The sequence below is a fragment of the Dermacentor silvarum genome, chromosome 8 (assembly GCF_013339745.2).
Source record: "Dermacentor silvarum isolate Dsil-2018 chromosome 8, BIME_Dsil_1.4, whole genome shotgun sequence".
Lineage (NCBI taxonomy): Eukaryota > Metazoa > Arthropoda > Arachnida > Ixodida > Ixodidae > Dermacentor > Dermacentor silvarum.
This window is the reverse complement of record NC_051161.1, coordinates 45,816,863-45,837,546: the sequence shown is the minus strand read 5'-3', so window position 1 is coordinate 45,837,546 and position 20,684 is coordinate 45,816,863. Positions and strand designations below refer to the sequence as shown.

The following is a 20,684-nucleotide window of genomic DNA, read 5'->3' as shown; positions in this document are numbered from 1 at the left end:
TCAACCTTTCCTCTATTTTTTTTTAATGCATCCTGTCCCCATTCATTTTTTGTTTAATGGGGACAACCAGATGGATCATGTGAGAACTATGTTTTATTGCTTCCAATTCTGATAGTTGTTTTTTAGGAAGGTCTATTTTGAACGTTTCCGCGACCTGCTCATATGCACCATTTCACCGCGTTGGGCGACGACATAAAAGAAAAAGCACCAAAGAAAACAAATAACTGTAATAATTCACAATGCAAGCGTCGCGTCGTGTTGACGCGGACTTTTCCAGGGAATCTCCTTTTGGCTGGCACAAGTGCAGGCCCAGCATCGCTAAAATACCTCCCAAGAGCGTTGTGCCCGAAATGGAAAGTAACACACTTATTGGCCTTCTCGACTTGTACGTTCCTCGGCAAAGCAGCAAACGGCGCCCCACGCAAGCGAATTGGGCAACACCGGAGTCACAGCTGCAGTATAAACCCGGGCTAGACGAGAGTGCCGTGTGCAGAGGACAGAAAAAAAAAGAAGGAAAAAAATACAAAGAACAAAAGAGTAGCTTTAGCACGCGCGCGACCACGCGGACAATGCACGGGGCTCGGGGTCCGCGCCGACTGCGTTATTTGAGCCGTTGCCAAGCGCATGGGATGAGCAGCTCTCGAAGAGGAGACCGGCCGTCTAACTGGCCGGCTGCTGCTGCTGTTCTTTTGCCGCTTCCGACAGCCCAGCCTCGCGACAACCGAGGCGTGCGACAGCCTGCAGTGACGTCAAAGAGACGACACCGTCATGATACGCTAGCTATACCTCCATCTTTCCTCCTCTCTCCCTTCTCTTCCTGACTGCGTGCTGCTCTGACAGAGGCAAGAAGGGCCTCACTACAGTTGACTGCGACTCGCCAGTCACGATCACTGCGCCAACTGGTGGAGAAACTCTGTCTCTCTCTGTCTCTCTCTCTTTCGACTCGGGTTTCTCTCCTTTTTGTTCTTGACTCCTTGCTCGCTTTTTGGCTGCTTCTGTTTTCGTCCTCCGTCACGCCAGCCATGCCAGCCAGTCCCCCGCGACGGACGGCCGCGTCATTTCTTCTGTATTATTCTCACCTCGACACGTGCCGTACCCCTTCTCTCCAACGAACGCGGCGTCGCCTTCGTTTCTTGTTTGGCTCGCGCAGCGGTGCCGAGGCCGCCTTTCGGGGCAAACAACAACACCGCGGTACGTCGCTTACGTAAACTGCTCGCCTAGCTGGAGAGCGAGTCGGGGAAAGCTGGCAACAACAGGAAGAAATGCACACCTGCTGTCGCTAGAATGGGATCTCCGTAACACTCGCCGACAGACGCGACTTCGCTTGTCGTGCAGCTAAGCGTCCGGTCATTTCGGTCATTCTCTCTCGACCTTGCTCATATTGCCGGTGTTCTCTCTTTTTTTCGCCAGTTAGTCCCATTTTTTTCTCGCAGTCTCCTCGAATTGCCGACATGCGAGCGAGGACAGCTCTGATTTGAGCGGTGTCCTAGCAACTTCAATTCAGTTGGCTATAGTAAGTGGTGGCACACAATTGACATCTTGCAAAAACTCTATAAGTTGGCTTTCCTGCAAGGATGTTTTTCAACTGAGAACTCTCGTTCCCAGACTGCTTTTCTCGCTCTAGTAAGTGCTTTCGCCCCTGAACATTCCAGCGAAAGCGTACGAGCACCACAAAGGCTTTTCAAAAAAAAAAAAAAAAATTATGCGCGAATGTCTCGCCTGATTGTAAGCTCCGCGGTGTACAGAGAGAAAGGGAGAAACGAAATAGAGGAAAGGCAGGGACGAGTGTTGAATGGAAAGAATAGTACGTTCTGCCAGCCTGTGGTGGAGGTTCTTTGGTTGGAAAATATACTTGCTCGCGCATGCGCCGTAACATTGTTGCAAAATGTCAATCTTCTCTGCAAGCTTTTGGAGTTCAAGTCGCACTTCGAGGATACATTTTGATTGACATTCGGCGAAAATAAGAGTGCTTCGTTTCGCAACACTGCAAATACGGCGCAGCGATGGAAGCGAGAAAGTCAAAAGGGCACATACCAGGCGATAACCCAGCTATCGGTTGCACTCGCGGTTCAGCACATCGTCACTTGGGAAATAATGTTGCATAGAGAGAGAGAGAGAGAGAGAGAGAGAAAGGCAAAGGAATGGCAGGGAGGTTAACCAGGTAATATCTACTGTCGGCTACCGTGTACAGGGGGATGGGGAAAGGGATACGATATAGATGAGAGAAAAAGAATACGAAACGAAGAGAAAGAAATAAGCCCACACACAAGATGTTTCATAAGTGTCTACGGACATCTGAGGCGTAAGCAAGTCTCACGTACGATGTTTCGTAAGTGTTTACGGATATCTGGGGTTTGTTTACGCCAGCTCAGAACATCTGTTGTTACATGTTGGTCTTTCGTACACAGGTACGAAAGAAAACAGTATTGGCGATTCTTTGATCGTTATAATTTTGTATATTACTGCTGCGATCAACATGAATTGGTAGATAATATTGACGCATACGTACCCGTGGCCTTACCAACAAGATACACCAGAAACTAACAACCCAACAACCCCGAACACTATGTGACCACACATTTTGCACGTTATTAATTACTAGAAAGTACTGCCGCATCAATTTAATCACCTAGTGCGTATTGTTTCCAGTACAGTGGAGTAGCCGCCATTAATTTTTTCGTTACTGAGATCTAATTAGGTAATTGTAAATAATTATCTAACTCGAGAACTACTGTCCTAATTATCAAAAGTGTCAGTGAGAAGATTGTAGAGCAACTTGAAAAACTCCCGATACAGCTTTCTGTTACTCAATACCAGCTACACAAATGTGCTTTTCCGAGTGTGAAAGAAGCCCGCGAATACACGCAGAATTGCCGCGCGACTGGCCGCTCGAGGCTCTTAACTTAAGGGGCACTTAACTTAACTAAGTACTCTATCAACTTAACTTGATAGAGTGCTTAGTAGCACTCTATCATGACGCTTAAGGTGACCACCGTATTCTTCAGATATCCCACACCTTGATTCTTCCATCCAATCATTTATTTATTTATTTATTTATTTATTTATTTATTTATTTATTTATTTATTTATTTATTTATTTATTTATTTATTTATTTATTTATTTATTTATTTATTTATTTATTTATTTATTTATTTATTTATTATTTATTTATTTATTTATTTATTTATTTATTTATTTATTTATTATTTATTTATTTATTTATTTATTTATTATTTATTTTCGACTACTGCAGCCCTATGCAGGGCTAGTGCAGGAGTGGGGTACATAAATACATAAATGTATTCTACCCCTGGGTACAGGAGTACAATACACAAATGAAATAAGTAGAACAGTAACATCACACTAATGCTTCTACAAAATCGGATGTCGCCATTTCACGAACACAACCGGGTAAATCATTCCAGCATTCAATAACTCTCGGAAAAAAACTGTATTTGAATGTGGGTAGTGCGCGCAAAAAAGGGCTTTAGGTTAAGGTTGTGGTCACGTCTAGTCGGAAGAGCACTAGCATGCCCGATGTAGCTATCATTAGATAGTCGGCAAGACGAGCGAACAAATGAATGTAACAGTTTCAAAGAGTCAATATCACGTCTGGTACACAAGTGAGGTAACTTCAAAGAGGTCATTGCATATGAGGGTGAAAAATCTCGGTCATAGCGATGGTGAATGAAACGAACAGCATTCATTTGGACAGATTCATTTTTATTCATGTCGCACACTTTATATGGATGTCATACGCATGAAGCGTACTCTAATATAGGGCGAATGAGTGTTTTGTACATTAGTAATTTAGTTCACTTTGGAGATTTAGATGACATTCGTCTTAAATAACCAAATTTTTTAGTGCTTTAGAGGTAACGTAATCTATATGATGTGACCACTGCAAGTGGTGTGTGAACATAACGCCAAGGTATTTGTACGTCTGCGCCCGGGGAACTGTTATGTTGTTGAAAGCGTACGCATGCTGTGATGGAGAATGGCTGTTTGTAAATGACAATACTACTGTTTTTTGAAAGTTTATGCGCATCTGCCAATCCCAGCAGCATGAGCAAAACTGCCTGAAAGAATCCTGAAGTAAAGTGTGATCATTAGAAGAAGTTATTACCTGGTAAAGCACGCAGTCGTCGGCATAGAGACGAACTTTGGACCTAATATTGCTGGGAAGGTCATTTATAAAAATCAGATAGCAGGGGTCCCAGAACGGAGCCTTGCGGAACACCAGATGTTACTTTTATTGCTGAGGACGAGTTGGAATCATTCATTTTAGGGACATCATTTTTAGGGACAGGAGTTTGCTATATATTTAACTCTATGTTTTGCAATCTCGAAGCACAGTAACGGGGGTAGCTAGTAAATGAAATCACAGATGTTTTCTGGGGAAAGCTCGAATACACAGGGCATCAAGTCTAAATTGGGATATCGGAACTTGAATGAAATTTCTCGTTGTTTGACACTGCTTATAGGACATGCTGTTCTGCACACGTGAACAAACATTATCTCTTCACCAGGCGCGCAATGCAAAATAATAACGCCCGGAAGGATACCGTCACAAACAGGACTGCCTGTGGCTTATTCTCCGTATATTTTCTTCTCGAAGACTTAAACGAATACGCTTCATCACGCGACTTATTCGAGCCACTGAGTCATATGTCGCCTGAATAGCTCTAGTGCCCTCTACGATACTTAGTAACAAGAAAAACAAGACCTAAATCACATTAAAGCGCCCCTCACCTCCCTCCTCCCCCTTCAGGGAGGATAAAATAGATTTAGGAATGCAGAGCTGCGTCCCCGTTGACTGTGCCCAAAACAGTTACAATATTGGCCAACAGAGGCAAAACGAAACGAAAAATAGGTTAGGAAAGAGAGCAGTCTGCCTTGAAATGATAATGACAAATAGCCTTGCGTAAGGTGAAAGCGCGATGCAATCCCTCGGCGCTGCTGTAAACGCACGGCGCACTCATGCTAAGCCACGTGTCCTCAGTGTGTCATCGCTGCAGCTCGTAAACAACCGTCTTGCGTAACGCGAGACGAAGGGAACAGTGAATAAAAAATAACAATAAAAGCTATGCAACGTCTTTTCTCTTCGCGGAGTACAGGCGACCTCACTGTGTGGGTTAGTGGATCTGATGTTTCTTTTTTTTTTTTCAGTTCTTTATTTCTTCGAAGTGGGACAGTTGTTGCGAGCTGCCAAAAAGAACTCGCAACAAGAGAGGATATTTATATTCTACAAGCTTCAAATCAAGTGCGTTGAAGAGATCTAAAACGAACTCTCAGCGCTGAAGCATACGGACAGGCGCCACACTGTAAAGATTTATAAGCACAGATTTACTTTAGAAAAACACCTGACCTGCATGAATTCACCCAAGAAGCACAGGAATTGGGTCTAGTGTTTGCGCAATGTTGGATATCATCGGCCGAAAATTGGAAAAAGGGTGCCCGACCTCGTCCCCAAGTGCTACATGTACGTGTTTCGGGGTCAAAAGCGCCAAGTGGATTACGACGAACTGCAAACTCCGCTTGGCATCAAAAGCGTCTCCTTCAATAAAGGAATTCACTTTTGTACGTACCGAAAAGTTTAGGGTAACATTCAATAACATTGCTAGAGAACGTTTAGTGAACACTACAAAAATTCAACAAATTGTTGATTGTAAATGCCAAGCTCAAAAGGAACTCGATACAAATTTATACATCAGGTTCGTATCCGCACGTCATGACTACCTACGGTTGAAGTTATTTCGGTGTTCCTTTTCATATTGCATAGAGGGGCATACGCATGTTTGGGCCTGAGTGTGTCTAGCTTAATGTTTCACCTTTTCGTTTTAAAGACAACGGCTTTCTTACCGAGTTACCCCCACTTTTCTGTAGCTGGTATGTGCGTTTCTAGCTTCTTTCATGGGCCGATACTAGACATAGTGCAGTCTAAATATGTGGGCCGTTCCCGCGAGCATTCACAATATAAAAATATGGGCCTATTCCGAAGATTGTGCAGTAAAAACATTTAAAGCTGTCCGACGCTCCTCCTACTCCTCTCGCGCGAGAGGTGACGTCATAGAAGGCCATGTTCAATGACTCCGCCTCATTCTCAACCACAACTCGCTCCAGAAGACATTGTCTTTGAGTGATTTCAACGAGAGATTGAATCGCCTTTCCATTTGTACACAGAGGCGAACACCTCCAGTTTCCCCTAAAGCGAGCACTATAGCCAACACTAAAGTGAACCGTGCATGCGAATGTATTATTCTACGACCCGTTAGTGTACATACACCACCAACTCACCTCCTTCGCCAGTCACGCGAATATAATTGTCAATTGTTCAATGAAAGTAAAGAGATACTCATTAGTTTTGAGAAGACTGGGGGTCCACCGTGAGTGTGAATACTCGGAATAAACCGTCGTCGCACACGATATTGTGTCGCCCAAGCGGTCGAACGAACGCTGCCGAATGTCCGAAGGAGTGTTAATTGAATTGTAAGCTTCACGTGTGTTAATCACACGAAGAAATGAAACTTCGCATTTTTGGCGAACCAGAAAATTAGAGCCTCTTCAATACTTGCACCGTAGGCGTGCATTGATAAAATGATGTTTGATTATTTTTATTGATTCCTGCGTTGCAATAACGTCAGAGCTCACTTGCAATCCAGCCATCGTAGCTGACTATACACCGCATAGGAGGAGGGTCGAGACGCATTTAGGTCTGGAATGTCTTATCGAATATTTCGTCGGCCTACAAATATTTATTTTTGCATGTGAATGGTCTATAGATATCCTGTAAGCATTAGTTCTACGCAAATCCTGAAGTGCATACTATTTCAACGGATTCTATAGAATGAAAGATGTGCAGGCACCTTTACCACTCGAATTGTCCATGGGTACATAGGCAGCCTATATAAACTGTATGTGCAACACATTTAGACTTTCGCAGACAACACTAATTTTGCGAGGGAAGGTTTGTGCCTTTGCGGCGCAGCATGTAAATTGTGAAACTCGCCGAGCTGTATACGGAGCGTGACGTCACCGTCGCAGCAACGAGAGCCAAATCCTTTGGCGACAGGATGCCGAGATTCTGGGAAGCGCGCTGGCACAACGTACGCGTGTAGAGCGGAGGCGCGGCGCTCAATACAGCATGCAGGGGGGGCAGGAACTTGGGCGATAAGGCGTCTTTTTGTTTCCTTGTACGATGAAACGGCAGATTCCTTAGAAGCCGCGTCATAGGCTCGCGTCTGGACGGGGTTTAAACCACGACGAAAGCTTCCTTTCATGACCAGGCTTCTTTTTGTCTTCTTTCCGCTTTGTGTTTCTATGTATTGCATGTAATTCGCGTTTCCTACTTACTGTCCTATTAGCGCTCCATAATTAGCTGCGGCTCATATTAGAACCTCAGTGTCTGTACATGAAAAACGTCTGCTCAACGATCTGGCTCTTTTCAGCCTCTTTTGTTCATGACAGGTGATGACATATGAAATATCAGCTCTAAACGATTTGTGCGCTGTTTCTAATGGCATCCCTGGCTGGTAGTATCACAGCGTTCCGATAAAGGAACACAGCTCATGTAGAATAAGAACTTTATTAGTTTCAACCCCCTGCCCCGGATTTCAAAGGTGTAACGAGATATAGATATATGGTAATCTTATTAGCAACCCATCTTCCCTGAAAGATCAATCAGGCTCTTATAGCGACAATCTAGCTGGATAGCTTGAATGCTGTTACGTATCATAAGATTGCTGCCGGTGTCAAATACGTACGTGTGCACGCTAGCATGGCGAATACTCCATATTATCCCAGTGTTGGCCGTAATTATTGGCGTTGCCTGTTCGGGTACAAATAACAGAAGTAGCAGGCCAACAATAATCGCGTCTATATACAGGTACTTTTATTATAGCGTGGTGTTTAAAGCCTGAAAACGAATGACTCTCCACACTAACACGGAGAAGCCGAGTACCTATCAAGAATTTCAACATCCAAGCAGGCAGACAATATAGTCGAATAATCGGGTTGTTAAGAACTTCAAGGTTATGTGATAATTACAATGACAGTAAAGAAAACAGGTGAAGTTTCGCTAACCAAGAGGGAGAGAGAGCTATAGGAACCAGGTGATAATTAAGCGGAAACAAATTCATAAAACACTTCGTATTGCTTGCTTTTGGTAGTTAGTACTCTGTTCCTCTTTCCCCGCCAGGGCAGTGAACCAGACGCATTTCTGGTTAACATCCTTGCTTTCTCCCTTTCTTTCCTCCTCCCCCTCCGGCGTGAGATTACAGCAGCACCGGTATAAGTGTAGGCGGCTACGCCTTTCGCTGGATGTGCAGGAAAGAAAACCCACCAAGGCTGTCGCGAGTCTTGGAAGCGAAGAAGAATTGGAGAGACACGGCCCAATGCCTCCTAGCTGAAACCCCATTGAGTTTCCAGCGAAAGCGGAGTCTCTCGCCCCAGCTACGCAATCTGACACGCCGTGGGACTTGCCCGCATTGCACCGGACGTCTCATCCATCCATCGCAGACGACCCTACGGGAACGCGTAATTGAGCAAGGTCCTCTGCATTCGAGTGTGGCGTGTTTCGGTTTTCCGAGCCGCGGCTGCAGGCTGCAATGGGAAAACGCGCCGCAGTGTACAGGGGTGCGTGTAACCCCGCGTAAATCGAGGACGGTTTGGGATTCCTGCCAAGGCCGTTCATCTGACGCCTCCCTTCCCCTCCTCCGTGCCGAGCGAGAGCACGCGGATTGCCTCGTCGCTCCGTGTTCGTCTTGCTGAGCAGCAGCTGAAACTATGCATTGCTTTTTTCAGAGTTTCACATGGCCGCCTCGCGTGCTTATAAGAGACAAGAGAATTTGTGGCATGTAATAGTAACCGCTTGGGTTAGAAGAATTATGGGCGCACTGTCGCCCAGATTTAACAACCTATAGCACTCAAGAAGTCAAGGCTTGTTCGTGGGCCTACACGGAGGCCTCATTGCCTGGTAAACCTAACCTCAATGCGGCATGCACACCAATTGCATTAATTGAGAAACTAATTTACTACAGTCGCCGATCGATATGTCCAGGGTGCAGTGCTCCTGAGGGCTTGCAGCGTGTTTTTGTAACTTTTATGTATCGGACAGACAACCGCTGCACTTGTAGCGCGACTCGAGCTTGCAAATGCGAGACAATCTCGGCCTGCGGAGAAACACTGGTAGCGCGTTGTGCGCATTGAAAGCGTCTCTGATATTTTTGTTTTATACAAGCCTTAAGGAGGCTTCATGAACAGTTTGAGTGTGTGTGGATGTCTGTGGGTGTACGTGTCATCACTTTGTAGGAAGAAAGAAAGAAAGAAAATACATAGCATGCCGAAGTGATATCACATGAAATGGCACGAAATATGTTTTCAAAACTGAGATTATTTTTAAGCCAGAACAGCATCAATGATTGCATAACATACGCAATTAGCTCATCTTTGAACGCTAGAAGGGTTTACCTAACATTACTAGACTAGCTTCAGTTGTAAACTCTCCGCCCGTGCGCTTACCGCCGCGGTCGCCACTCCTTGGGCAGCCGCCAGATGGCGGCGCCGTTCCATCGCGCTCCACTGCTGACGCCTCGCCGCAGTCTTGAGCTCGTGCTTGCGCGTGTTTCACGCTCACTGGCGTTCTCCCTATAGTCCTAATTAGTGATGCCATGCGAAAGCGGTATCCACCTACAGCAATAAGATTTATCGGGCTAGTTGGTTCATACTGAAAGAAGGGTAAACTGCACGATAGGAAGAAACGCATACGACGAAACGCAGAAGCTGCGTTTTTAAGTGTCGTGTGTTTCTTCCTGCCGCCTAAACGTTTCACGCAGTTTACTTTTCCCATACAGCAGCTTGGCACGTTTTCTCGATGCTTTTACTTGCTTAACACTTTGGTCTGGGGCACTTATACGCCAGCAAGCGGGACCAAATTTGTTATCGACAAAAATAACAACACAACTTTCTTGTAAACTTTACTTCGTTTTCTAGTAAATAACAACTGTATGCCCCTATATATAGCTAAGACGTAAACTGTCAAAACGAACATAATCTAGGCAACTGATTTGGGTCTACGTGGAAACCAACTCCACCTACAGCAGCTTGGCACGTTTCCTCGCTGCCTGAAGACTGGATCCCCGCCGCTGCTCCAGGAACCTTGCCTAAGAATGCATTTTTATGCAAGGTTCCTGCAAGGTATGCGTGTATGCATGCGCGTGACTAAATAAAAATTAGCGTAGCTTGCACAAGTGGCGCAAGGCTAAAGAAACAGCGGAGCTGATCGGCACCTAGCTGTCCTGGCCTTATAGATTATGCTTTCCCGGAATTTATTGATTATTGATCGATTATTGATTACCTATTGATTGGCTATCGCAAGGTATTGGCCACATATTTGGGCTAGGCTAATCACTACCAATTCATCCCCAGCATTTTCCGGAATTTATTTATTATTGATTGATTATTGATTAGCTATTGATTGGCTATCGCAAGGTATTAGCCAGGTATTTGGGCTAGACTAAGCACTACCAAATCATATCCCCAGCATTTTCCGGAATTTATTGTTTATTGATTGATTATTGATTAGCTATTGATTGGCTATCGCAAGGTGATGCGAGGGGCAGCTGTGCGCAGTGACGTCATCGCTAGGCGAGTTTTTGCGAATACTACGCGGGGAAGCAAAAAGCTTAAACAGCTCCGCTGTTAAAAATTTAATGATTCGTGCACTCAGTTCCTGAAAGCGCAAGGGGCACCCAAAACGACTCAGCGTATTCTCTGACAGCTCTTCTAAGACGGCCCAGAACAGGTCACCAAACATCTCTTCGTTTGCGTTTTATTGCGATAGCAATTAAATGGACACTTCAACCGGATTTCTGCCGTCGGCGTGGCCGTCGTCGTCGCCGTCGCCGTGAGGTTTCCTATAGATAAAATCTTCGCCGCGCGCCGTATGCCCGAGCGGAAGAAGAAGATACAAAAGAAGATACAACGCCGCATGGATAAACTGGAATCGGAGCGATGGACAAAGTATTGTGAGTCCCTTGACCCCCGCAAGCCACTGTCTCAAATATGGAGAACTGTGAGAGGCCTACGTTCCGTTCCGGAACAACGCTTTCCATTCAAGGCACTAGCACTTTTCCAACGCCGACAAGACCTCGACGTAGCGGAAGATTTCTGTGCCATGATTACAGGCCAGTCAGTGGGATCAAGTTCCCTTACATCTGACTACGTTCCGGACACACGGGACTCACGCATGGATCTGCCGTTCACCACTCAAGAGCTCGACGCGGCACTTGCCCTGTGTAATCGGTCGTCGTCCCCTGGACCAGATGGTATTTCTTACTGTACCTTGTGCCACCTCGGTGAACTAGCGCGAAGTGCCTTGCTGAACATCTTCAATGAGTCCTGGGAGAATGGAAACGTTCCTCAAGAATGGAAGACCAGCCGCCTGGTACCACTCCTCAAACCTGGCAAGTCTCCTCTAGAGATTACTTCCTACCGCCCAATCGCGCTGGCTAGTTGCATTGGGAAGGTGATGGAACGAATGATCCTCGCCAGACTTGAATGGTACCTGGAACGCTATGAAGTTTATCCAGACGCAATGGCTGGCTTTCGACGTCACCGATGTTCCATTGACAACGTCATCGATTTGGTTACTTACGTTCAACATCAAAAGACGTGCAAGCGATTATCTGTCGCCATGTTCCTCGACATCAAAGGAGCATATGACAATGTTCTTCATGAGGCTATATTAGAGGCTCTGGAAATGGTTGGCCTCGGCGGTAGGCTTTATCGTTGGACACGCAGTTATTTACATATGCGGTCTCTATTTGTGCATACTGAAGACGGCCCAACTTCTCAACACTATACACACCGTGGAGTACCACAGGGTGGTGTGTTGAGCCCAACACTCTTCAATCTTGTGCTCATTGCCCTAGTAGAATGCCTACCAAATACGGTGAAGTTGTCAATATATGCGGATGACATATGCGTCTGGGCATCTGGCGTGACGCGTCCACAAGTACGTGCTAGGCTCCAAAAATCTGCGGCGTTGATAGCGACGTACCTTAATGAACAAGGCCTCAAGATTTCCCCAGAAAAATGCGCATTGATCGCATTTAGCCGGAAACGAATGACACCATACACCATAACGATCGATGGACAAAATATTCCTTACGTCAGAACGCACAGGTTCTTAGGGGTAATCATCGATCGTGACCTTTGTTGGAGTCCCCATGTCACCAACCTAAAGAAGCGCCTGACAGCCATCTCCCATCTCTTCAAGTTTCTTGGAGAAAAATCCTGGGGTACTTCAGTACACGCGATGATGCAACTCTACCGGACGCTGTTTCTCGGGTATCTGAGGTACAGCTTGGCAGTGCTGACCAATACCTGTAGAACTAACATTCGTACAATCGAAAGTGCTCAGGCACAGGCACTTAGGGTCTGTCTAGGGTTGCCACGATGTACATCAACATCAGAAACCATTGCAATTGCACATGACTACCCAGCCAAGATTCACATTATTATGGAAGCGCTCAGAGCACACGTCAGGCACATTGCTCGCGCCCCTTCCCACCATCTAGCCTCACTGCCAGAAGACCGACCACGTGCCTCCTTTTGTCAGACAATACTGCCTTATCGTATATACCTTCCATCAGGTTACACAGCTGCAACGAGAGTTTTGTTTCCTCCTTGGTGCTTGGCTCAGCCACAAGTTCGACTGACAGTGCCTGGAATTCGAACGAAAGCCGAACTCTCATCACCAGCTCTCAAGCAACTTTCGCTGATCATGCTCTACGAAAAATACAGTGATCATACCCATCTATACACTGATGGTTCAACCACCGTGGACGGTTCTGCAGGATCAGTGTTTTTTCCTGCGAAAGTCTCCACCTTGAAATTCAAGACATCACACCAGACGACATCGACAGCCGCGGAGCTTGCTGCTCTTCGTAGCGCACTTCGCATAATTCGTGAGGAACCACCTAACAAATGGAGTGTTTTCAGTGACTCCAAGGCAGCGCTACATTGCTTGCTTTCCGCCTTACACCGTGGACCCTACGAACAACTAGTCCTAGAAATCCGAGAGCTCCTTCATTGCCTCGTCGAGCAAGGACACGACGTCACCTTTCAGTGGCTCCCTAGCCACTGTGGCGTAATGGGCAACGAATATGCTGATGAAGCTGCTCGATCTGCTCACGAAGACGGCGCACAGGAACCAATCCCGCTGTCACGAACAGATGCAGCAGCGAAACTTCGAGTGATTGCAGACGATGCCACACAATCGTTGTGGAACACACCTAGTTTGCAACACACACGTCTGCATCGACCAGACCCCTGTCTTCGACTTCGACCTCCACCTGGACTATCCCGACACGAAACAACAGTACTTTGCAGATTGTGGCTTGGTGTCGCATTTACAAAGTCGTTTGCTTTCCGCATCGGATGGGAGGATAGTGCTGCGTGTGATCACTGCGGCGACGAGGAAACAATCGAGCACGTACTTTGTCACTGTCCCCAATACAGCGCACATAGGCAGTCACTCGCGACCGCGCTGGCACGTCTTGACGACCAGCCGCTTTCGGAGCAGACAGTCCTGGAACGCCGGCCTATACAGTCGTCACACAACAAGTCAGTCAAGGCACTCTTGAAGTTTTTGCGATCGAGTGGACTATCTGACAGACTATAGTTCTCACAGACGTTTCGAACCTCCTCCTTTTCTTTTTCCTTTTTTTTGTGACTGCTTTTTCTCTTCCCTATTCTTTCCGCCTTTCATTTCCCCTTCCCCTTCCCCCAGTGCAGGGTAGCAAACCAGAATCTTTTCCGGTTAACCTCCCTGCCTTACCCACCACGTTTCTCTCGCTCTCTCTCTCTCTCGAGCGGAAGCGTGCGGGGACGAGCGCTATCACGGAGAGCGAGCGCACTCAATTTCCCACGCGCAAGCAAGGAAGCGGGAAGCCAGCGCCGGAGGGAGCGGGGGAGGGGGGGGGGGGGCGCACTACTACTCTGCCAACAACCGCGCTCGTCGCTCGCCCCGCACCGTCTCTTATCTCCCTACGGCTCTGACCTTTACGCGCCGTGCATTCGCCGCTCAGTTTCCGTTGAAGCGATAGACCGCACGTACAGCGGTGAGCACTGTTAGGGTGAACACGCGAGCGCGTGGCCGACGGCACTGTCAGCGCCCCGTTACGGTCATCACTGGAAACATTGCGCATGCGCATCACGCCTTCCGCGAAATAATTGTTCCACCGCGCGCATGACGTCATGAATGCACTTGTTCGTCGTCTGCTAGCCGCATTCTTGTTTTCTAAGCCCATGCATCCTGCATTTTAAGATTTCTTTAAACATCTGTGCTTGAACAGAACAAGACAAAAAAACTTGTATATCTATGGGGGCGTGTCTATTCGTTCCCTTCAAAGTTGTTGTGCATGCAACGCCGTATATAAAACAACCAAACATCTTTCGCAGCCGTTCATTCTGTCGCCAGATCGTATTATGGCTAGGGTTCCCGATGATGAACGGCGCTCAATTGTCGATCTTTCCCTGAAAGGTTATTCCCAGCGGTATATTGGCGCTTTAGTTAATAGGCCCCTGAAGACTGTGAACAGGATAATTCAAGCCTACAAGTATGAAGGTCGCATTCAGGATGCACCCCGCGCGCCCCGCCCTAAAGCTACCACAGACGATGAAGACGCCCTCATAGTTGCAGCTGCTGTTCGTAACCCTTTCTTGCCAGCCCCAGCAATACGCGAGGACTTGGATTTGGACGTTTCGGACACCACTGTTCGATGTCGCCTGCGTACTGCGGGCCTTCGCAGTCGCGTCGCAGCGCAGAAGCCACTACTAACGGCGGCAAACAAGGACGCACGACGGCAGTTCGCTGAGCTGCACGAAGCATGGACATCAGAAGAGTGGGGTCGCGTCAACTTTTCGGATGAGTCGACGTTTTCGACGCGACAAGACCAAAGATTGCGTGTTTGGAGACTACCAGGCACACGGTGAGGCAAACTTCCTGCTTTGAAAAGCAATTGTTTTAGTTAACGTCACAATGCCACGCAGGAACGACCCGGACAACGTGCAAGGTGTTTCTGCCAGTGGGAGATCGAGTGTGAACGTGTGGGGTGCTGTTTCAAGATATGGTTTAGGGCCCCTGCAACGTATACGTGGACACTTATCGTCGGAACAATACTGCAACATTTTGAACAATGTGCTGTTGCCATATGCGAGCAGTTTATTCCCAGACGGTGATTACCTGTTCCAACAGGACCGGTCACCGATACACACGGCGCGGGCTGTCAAGGAGTTCCAGGCGGAGCAGCACATGCAGCTACTGGAATGGCCTCCGAAAGGAGCGGACCTGAGAGAGAGAGAAAACGAAGAGAGGAAAGGCAGGGAGGTCAACCAGACGAACGTCCGGTTTGCTACCATACACAAGGGGTAAGGGAAAGGGGGAATAAAAAGAGGAAAAGAGGAAGAGAGTGAGCATTGTGTGTGCAGCGAGGCACCATGACACCAAAGTCAAGTCCCATAGCTGGTGATGTGCGTTGAAGACATCTGACATGAACCAAGGGCCAGTGGTCGTTGCGTGAATAGGAGGCGGTGGGTGAGCCACGGGGCTTACTCGAGACTTGCAAGCACTGGATTAAGAGTATCCAGTACTTGCACTGCACTTCGTGCTGACGGAGTATGCAGCTTGCTTAACAGTATACGAAGGGTATTTACAAGGGACCGAAGCATCACAACCACTTGCCGGTCTACTTCGGGCAATTTATCTGGAGTTGGCATTCTCGACTCTACCGCGGTGCCCTGTACACATTGATCTGACTGTGGTGCTGGCTGTGGCATCGGTTGTGGCCCCGCCTGTGGCCTCGGCTGTGGCGTCGGCTGTGGCTTCAACTGTGGTGTTGGCTGTGGCGTCGGCTGTGGCATCGGCTGTGGCATCGGCTGTGGCGGCGGCTGTGCCGTCGGCTGTGGCGGCGGCTGTGCCGTCGGCTGTGGCGTCGGCTGTGGCCATGACTGTGGCTTCATCTGGGGTATTCGCTGTGGTTTCGGTTGTGGCTTCTGCTGTGGTGGCGGCTGTAGCTTTGGTAGCGCGGGCCAGGCTTCAGTATTGTTCTCCGGCACGACCTTGTCAGTATTAGATTCGACTCCGCCAGGCCTAGGGGGCAGAGGAGGAGGAGTCGTCGGATGTGCCGCGCTCTTCATAGAGGAACCTTCGTTCTTTGAAGTCCGACGGTGTCGACGGCGTCGGGAGCGTCGCTTTCTAATGGCCGCAACAGCTTCCCGACGAGACGAATGGTCTCTTGCCATCTGCTTCAAGACCGCCCTTTCTTTCCTCATTTTAGGGCAGTCCTTTGAGGTAGCATCATGGGACCCAATGCAATTTGGGCATTTGAGCACCGTGGCTACACAGGAGTCTGCAGCGTGGGGTTGTGCGCAGCGCGAGCAAACTCTCGTATTCTCGCACACAGCGCTCACGTGACCCAGCCTCAGGCAGTTGCGGCATTGGAGTGGTCTTTGGATAAATGGACGCACGGGGTGTCTAAAGTGGCCCACCTTGACGTGTGAGGGAAGAGATTCGCCCTTGAAAACCACCTTCACACAGCGGGATGTGCCGAGTCGAGACACGTGAGTGATAGCGCAGCCATCAACGGCTGGCTTAATTAAAATCGGCAAGTCGGCGCTGGAGATGGAGACGTCCACGTCGCTGATGACACCAGTAGTGGTATCACTGTCCAGAGGAATGCACGAGCGGACCTTCATGCCGCCAAGTTCCGTAAGTTTGCTCAAAGTGATCCGTGCCGTCTCATGTATGACGTCAATAGCCAAGACATTTTTGCGTGCGTTGACTCTGACATCCGTGACTTGATTTGGCGCCACCGCTTCGAGAAACACCGAGACAGACTGTCGGTTGAGTCGCCTCAGGTTGTCGGTAGCGAGTTCTGGTATGAATAAAATTGTACTGACTGCGCTATTCCGAGTTGGTCCTGCAGTCGACGTGCTTGAAGACAAATAAGCCCTGGTGTTTCTTCGTTTCGCCTTGCGGCTCCTCACAAGCTGAAAGTCGTCATCGGAGAAGTCCGCACTGCTGAGCGAGTAGACACTGGTATCGTCGCTGTCGGTGTCGCTCTGGAGGTCGGTCCGCTTCCTAGACGCAGCCACCGCTGAAGTCGCCATCCCCAGCAGAGGCGCGGGGACGTCAACTTGCATCCGTGCAACAATCCATGACGGCTACCCGGAGATTTACCGAGAAATCAGGCGAAGAGCGGACCTGAATGTGATATAAAACGTGTGGGGCCGTCTGAAAGCTTCTTTGGCAAGGAAGCCCCTTTATTCCGCGACTTCGGACCAGTTGTGGGCGCAAGTCAGCAACGAGTGGGAAAGGCTGAAAGCCGATCAGGAATATGTTCGATCACTTTACGACTCGTTACCGTCCAGAATAGCTGCAGTCGTTGCTGTAAGTGGTCACATGACTCGCTATTAGATTTGCTCATGTTTTTATATTTGTTCTCATGGTCTTGTTTAACTTGAATTGCAAAAGTGCAATTTTCTTGAATAAAAAGTTTAATAATTATCCCTCTTACACTCACTTTTTTCCTTCACGCGCCAATCTTCAATCCAGATGGACCTTGAAATGCAGAAGGTATCAGCTCAGCGAACAAAAAATGCGGCTAGCAGACGACGAACAAGCGTATCGATGACGTGATGCGCGCGGTGGAAAGAGTGTTTCGCAAAGCACATGCTGCGCATGTGCAATGTTTCCAACGATGGCTGTTACGCGGCGCTGATAGTGCCGTCGGCCACGCGCTCGCGTGTTCACCCTAACAGTGCTCACCGCTGTACCTTCGCCGCCGCAGCTTGCTGCCAGCGTTTTGACAGTCGTTGTCTGCAGTCATTCAGTGTGATCTCTTCATGTTTGTTTGTGCGCGCTCACACCACGCTTGTTCATTCAGTTAGTAATAGTCGGGTCACATTTTCCAACGCACGCTACACATGTAATGCTGCCCGGATCGGCAGTGCAGCGCTACAGGTGTGTCCCTTCGCAAGCGCGCTGCCCACGGGAAGCGCTTCTCATCAACACCACCGTTTCACACGCACCTTCTCGTGGTCATCGAGTCTCTCTTCATGTCGGTCTACTTACGCCGCAGCACACCTGCTACTTAATCAGCTCATGTTTACTAAAATTCATATTGCTACCAAAGCCGCTCACCTTACTTCGTATGACATTGCTGTGTTGCTATCGCATTCATTGCTTCGCCCTTAGGGCGGAACTGTGACATTTTTTTTCCCGGTTGGTTCGACAGATACGAGGGAAGGTTCGGGAACTTTCGGCGCCGCACCCTCGGCAAGTGTCCACTTGGTCTCGTGGCACCTCAACTGTCTGTCCATTGATAATATGCACAAACACTTTAAGATTTCCTGCTCATGAAAGTGTAAATCACACACCATGGATTTCGCAGAGTTCCCGGTCGGCACGAGGAATCACTCTGTTCAACGCCGAGTGAAGTGTCGCATTGCTGGGAGCACATAAGAAATGGCGCGCCGAACTGTCGACATCATTCGATAGCCGCTTGTTGCAGTCAGGAACGCAGCATGTCGGCATCGTCTGCTAATATCCTTTACAAACGCGTAGAAGGCGACAGTTTCGCGGATGACATGCTTTCTGAAATCCGCCGTCAACAACCAACCACAGAATACACCAACGCTGCACCACGTGTTTCGTCCGGCCAGTTCCCGTAGCCGGCTAGTGGGGAAGTGAAGCTGGGTGCGACGGCAGTGCCATGAAGGCGCGGGCGGGTGGCGGTTCCGCGCAATGCCGCTGAGTTTTACAACTGAAGCTAGTCTAGTAACGTTGGGTTTACCATACTCTGGAGACTGCACTGTGCTAATGCTAACATACCCTATACGGCTATGCAACCTTTAGCAACAGTCAGTCACAACTAGTGAGTAATGAAGATAACATCTGCGTATCTCCCGTGAGCTAACCATATGAAGCCAACTTTGCAGACATCTAGTTCCCGTTATTATGCTGCACCCAGCTTACAACTAAAGTAAGTAGTATGTAGAGCGCTGCAAGAAGTAGTCCGTTTTTTTTTTTTTTTTGGTCCCTTGCACTATCGCTATGGCTTAAAGAGGTACCTTTTTTTTCCACTAAATGACGGTTCTATAGCTCTAAACCCAGAAAAAACAATGACACACCTCAGAGCGCCTTTAATAGTTTAATACAATGGCTTTTCTATAGCCCGTTTAGGTTTCATTTTTCAGGAGGAAACTGCGTCATGACGTCACAACACAATATGTGGTAACGTGGGAGCAGGACATTGCGACGTTTTGATGCTCGCTTTGGATAGCTTGATCGTCCGCTATGCTACTAGACTGGCGCTCACAACAAGTAGCAGCATACGACGTGACTGAGGGAGCCGGAGCGAGCGTAAAAATGTCGCAATGTCCGATTCCCATGTGACCGCATATACTGCGTCATGACGTCATGACACAGTATTCTCCCGGGAAATGAAGCCGGCGCTGTTATATGAAATTATTGACGGCGCAGTCTCGGTCTCTGTGTACGCAGATGACATCTGTATATGGACCACGAGCTTAACGCGCTTACAAGTACAAACGGAGCTACAGCGTGCAGTGTCAATAACGTCCCAATATACCTAAATAGTCGTAGACTACAGCTCTCACCGACAAAGAGTGTAACCATGGCATTTACACGGAAGTCAATGGCCTGCTACACCGTCATGATTGATGGCAAGATTGTACCTTCGGTAACCCACTACAAGTTTCTCGGAGTCACCATCAACCGTGACTTATCTTGGTCGAAGCACATCTCTGCATTGAGAAAAAAGCTGGACAGCTTTGCACAAATCATTCGACATATTTCTGGAAAATCGTGGGGGCCCTTCCCAATCATCTCTTCTGCAGCTCTACCAGGCACTAGATACCTCCGCTACAGCGCGCCTGTACTTTCTCGGATTAGTACATCTGTCGTCCGCACATTTGAAGGAGCTCAGGCTCGAGCACTAAGAATTTGCCTAGGATTACCACGATGTACTTCCCCATGGGGCACTGTTGCAGAGGCACGCGCATGCCCAGCTCGAGTTTATCTGCAACGTGAGCCAATGCGAGTGCATTTAAGGCTATAGAAGAGAGGAAAGGCAGGGAGGCTAACCAGACGCATGTCCAGTTTAGTACCCTGCACAGGAGGAGAAGGATTAAAGGGTTGAAAAGATAGGAAGAAGGGAAGAGAAGGATAACTACTCGCGCGCACTTTTGAAGGAAAACACCAAGAACACGAACAGTCGCTGAGACCCGTTGAATAGAGGTTTTGCAGGAATGCTCTCGCTGCTTTCTGCGCCAGTGACGCACCATGGCCATCGTAAAAAGGATGTACGTTTTCCAAGGATCTTCGAGTCCAGCTGGTTTAACGCTGTCCGGAGAAGTTCAAGCTTGACACCGGGGGCCAAAAGGTGTTGAATTGTTTAGAGTCACCCATAGTCACCCATAGTCACCCATAGTGATTGCCACCTGTTCAAATGCGAAACGAGTAAGCCTTTGGAAATACCACTTTGTGCTTCGGTGAAAGGCCAATCGTGCACTGCAGTCTCCAGATGTTAGGGTATAGTGATTGGGTTACAGGACTGGAGTCACGGCATGAGACTCCAAGTGATTCTGATAGAGCACA

The 20,684-nt window shown here is 48.1% G+C and overlaps 1 protein-coding gene across 3 annotated transcripts in view; it reads right to left on the bottom strand.

Annotated features, from left to right (window-relative positions):
- LOC119461140 (cytochrome P450 3A29) overlaps positions 1-20,684 on the bottom strand; it is a 278,911-nt gene that overhangs the window by 68,184 nt on the left and 190,043 nt on the right. The gene's annotated exons all lie outside the window — the stretch shown is intronic.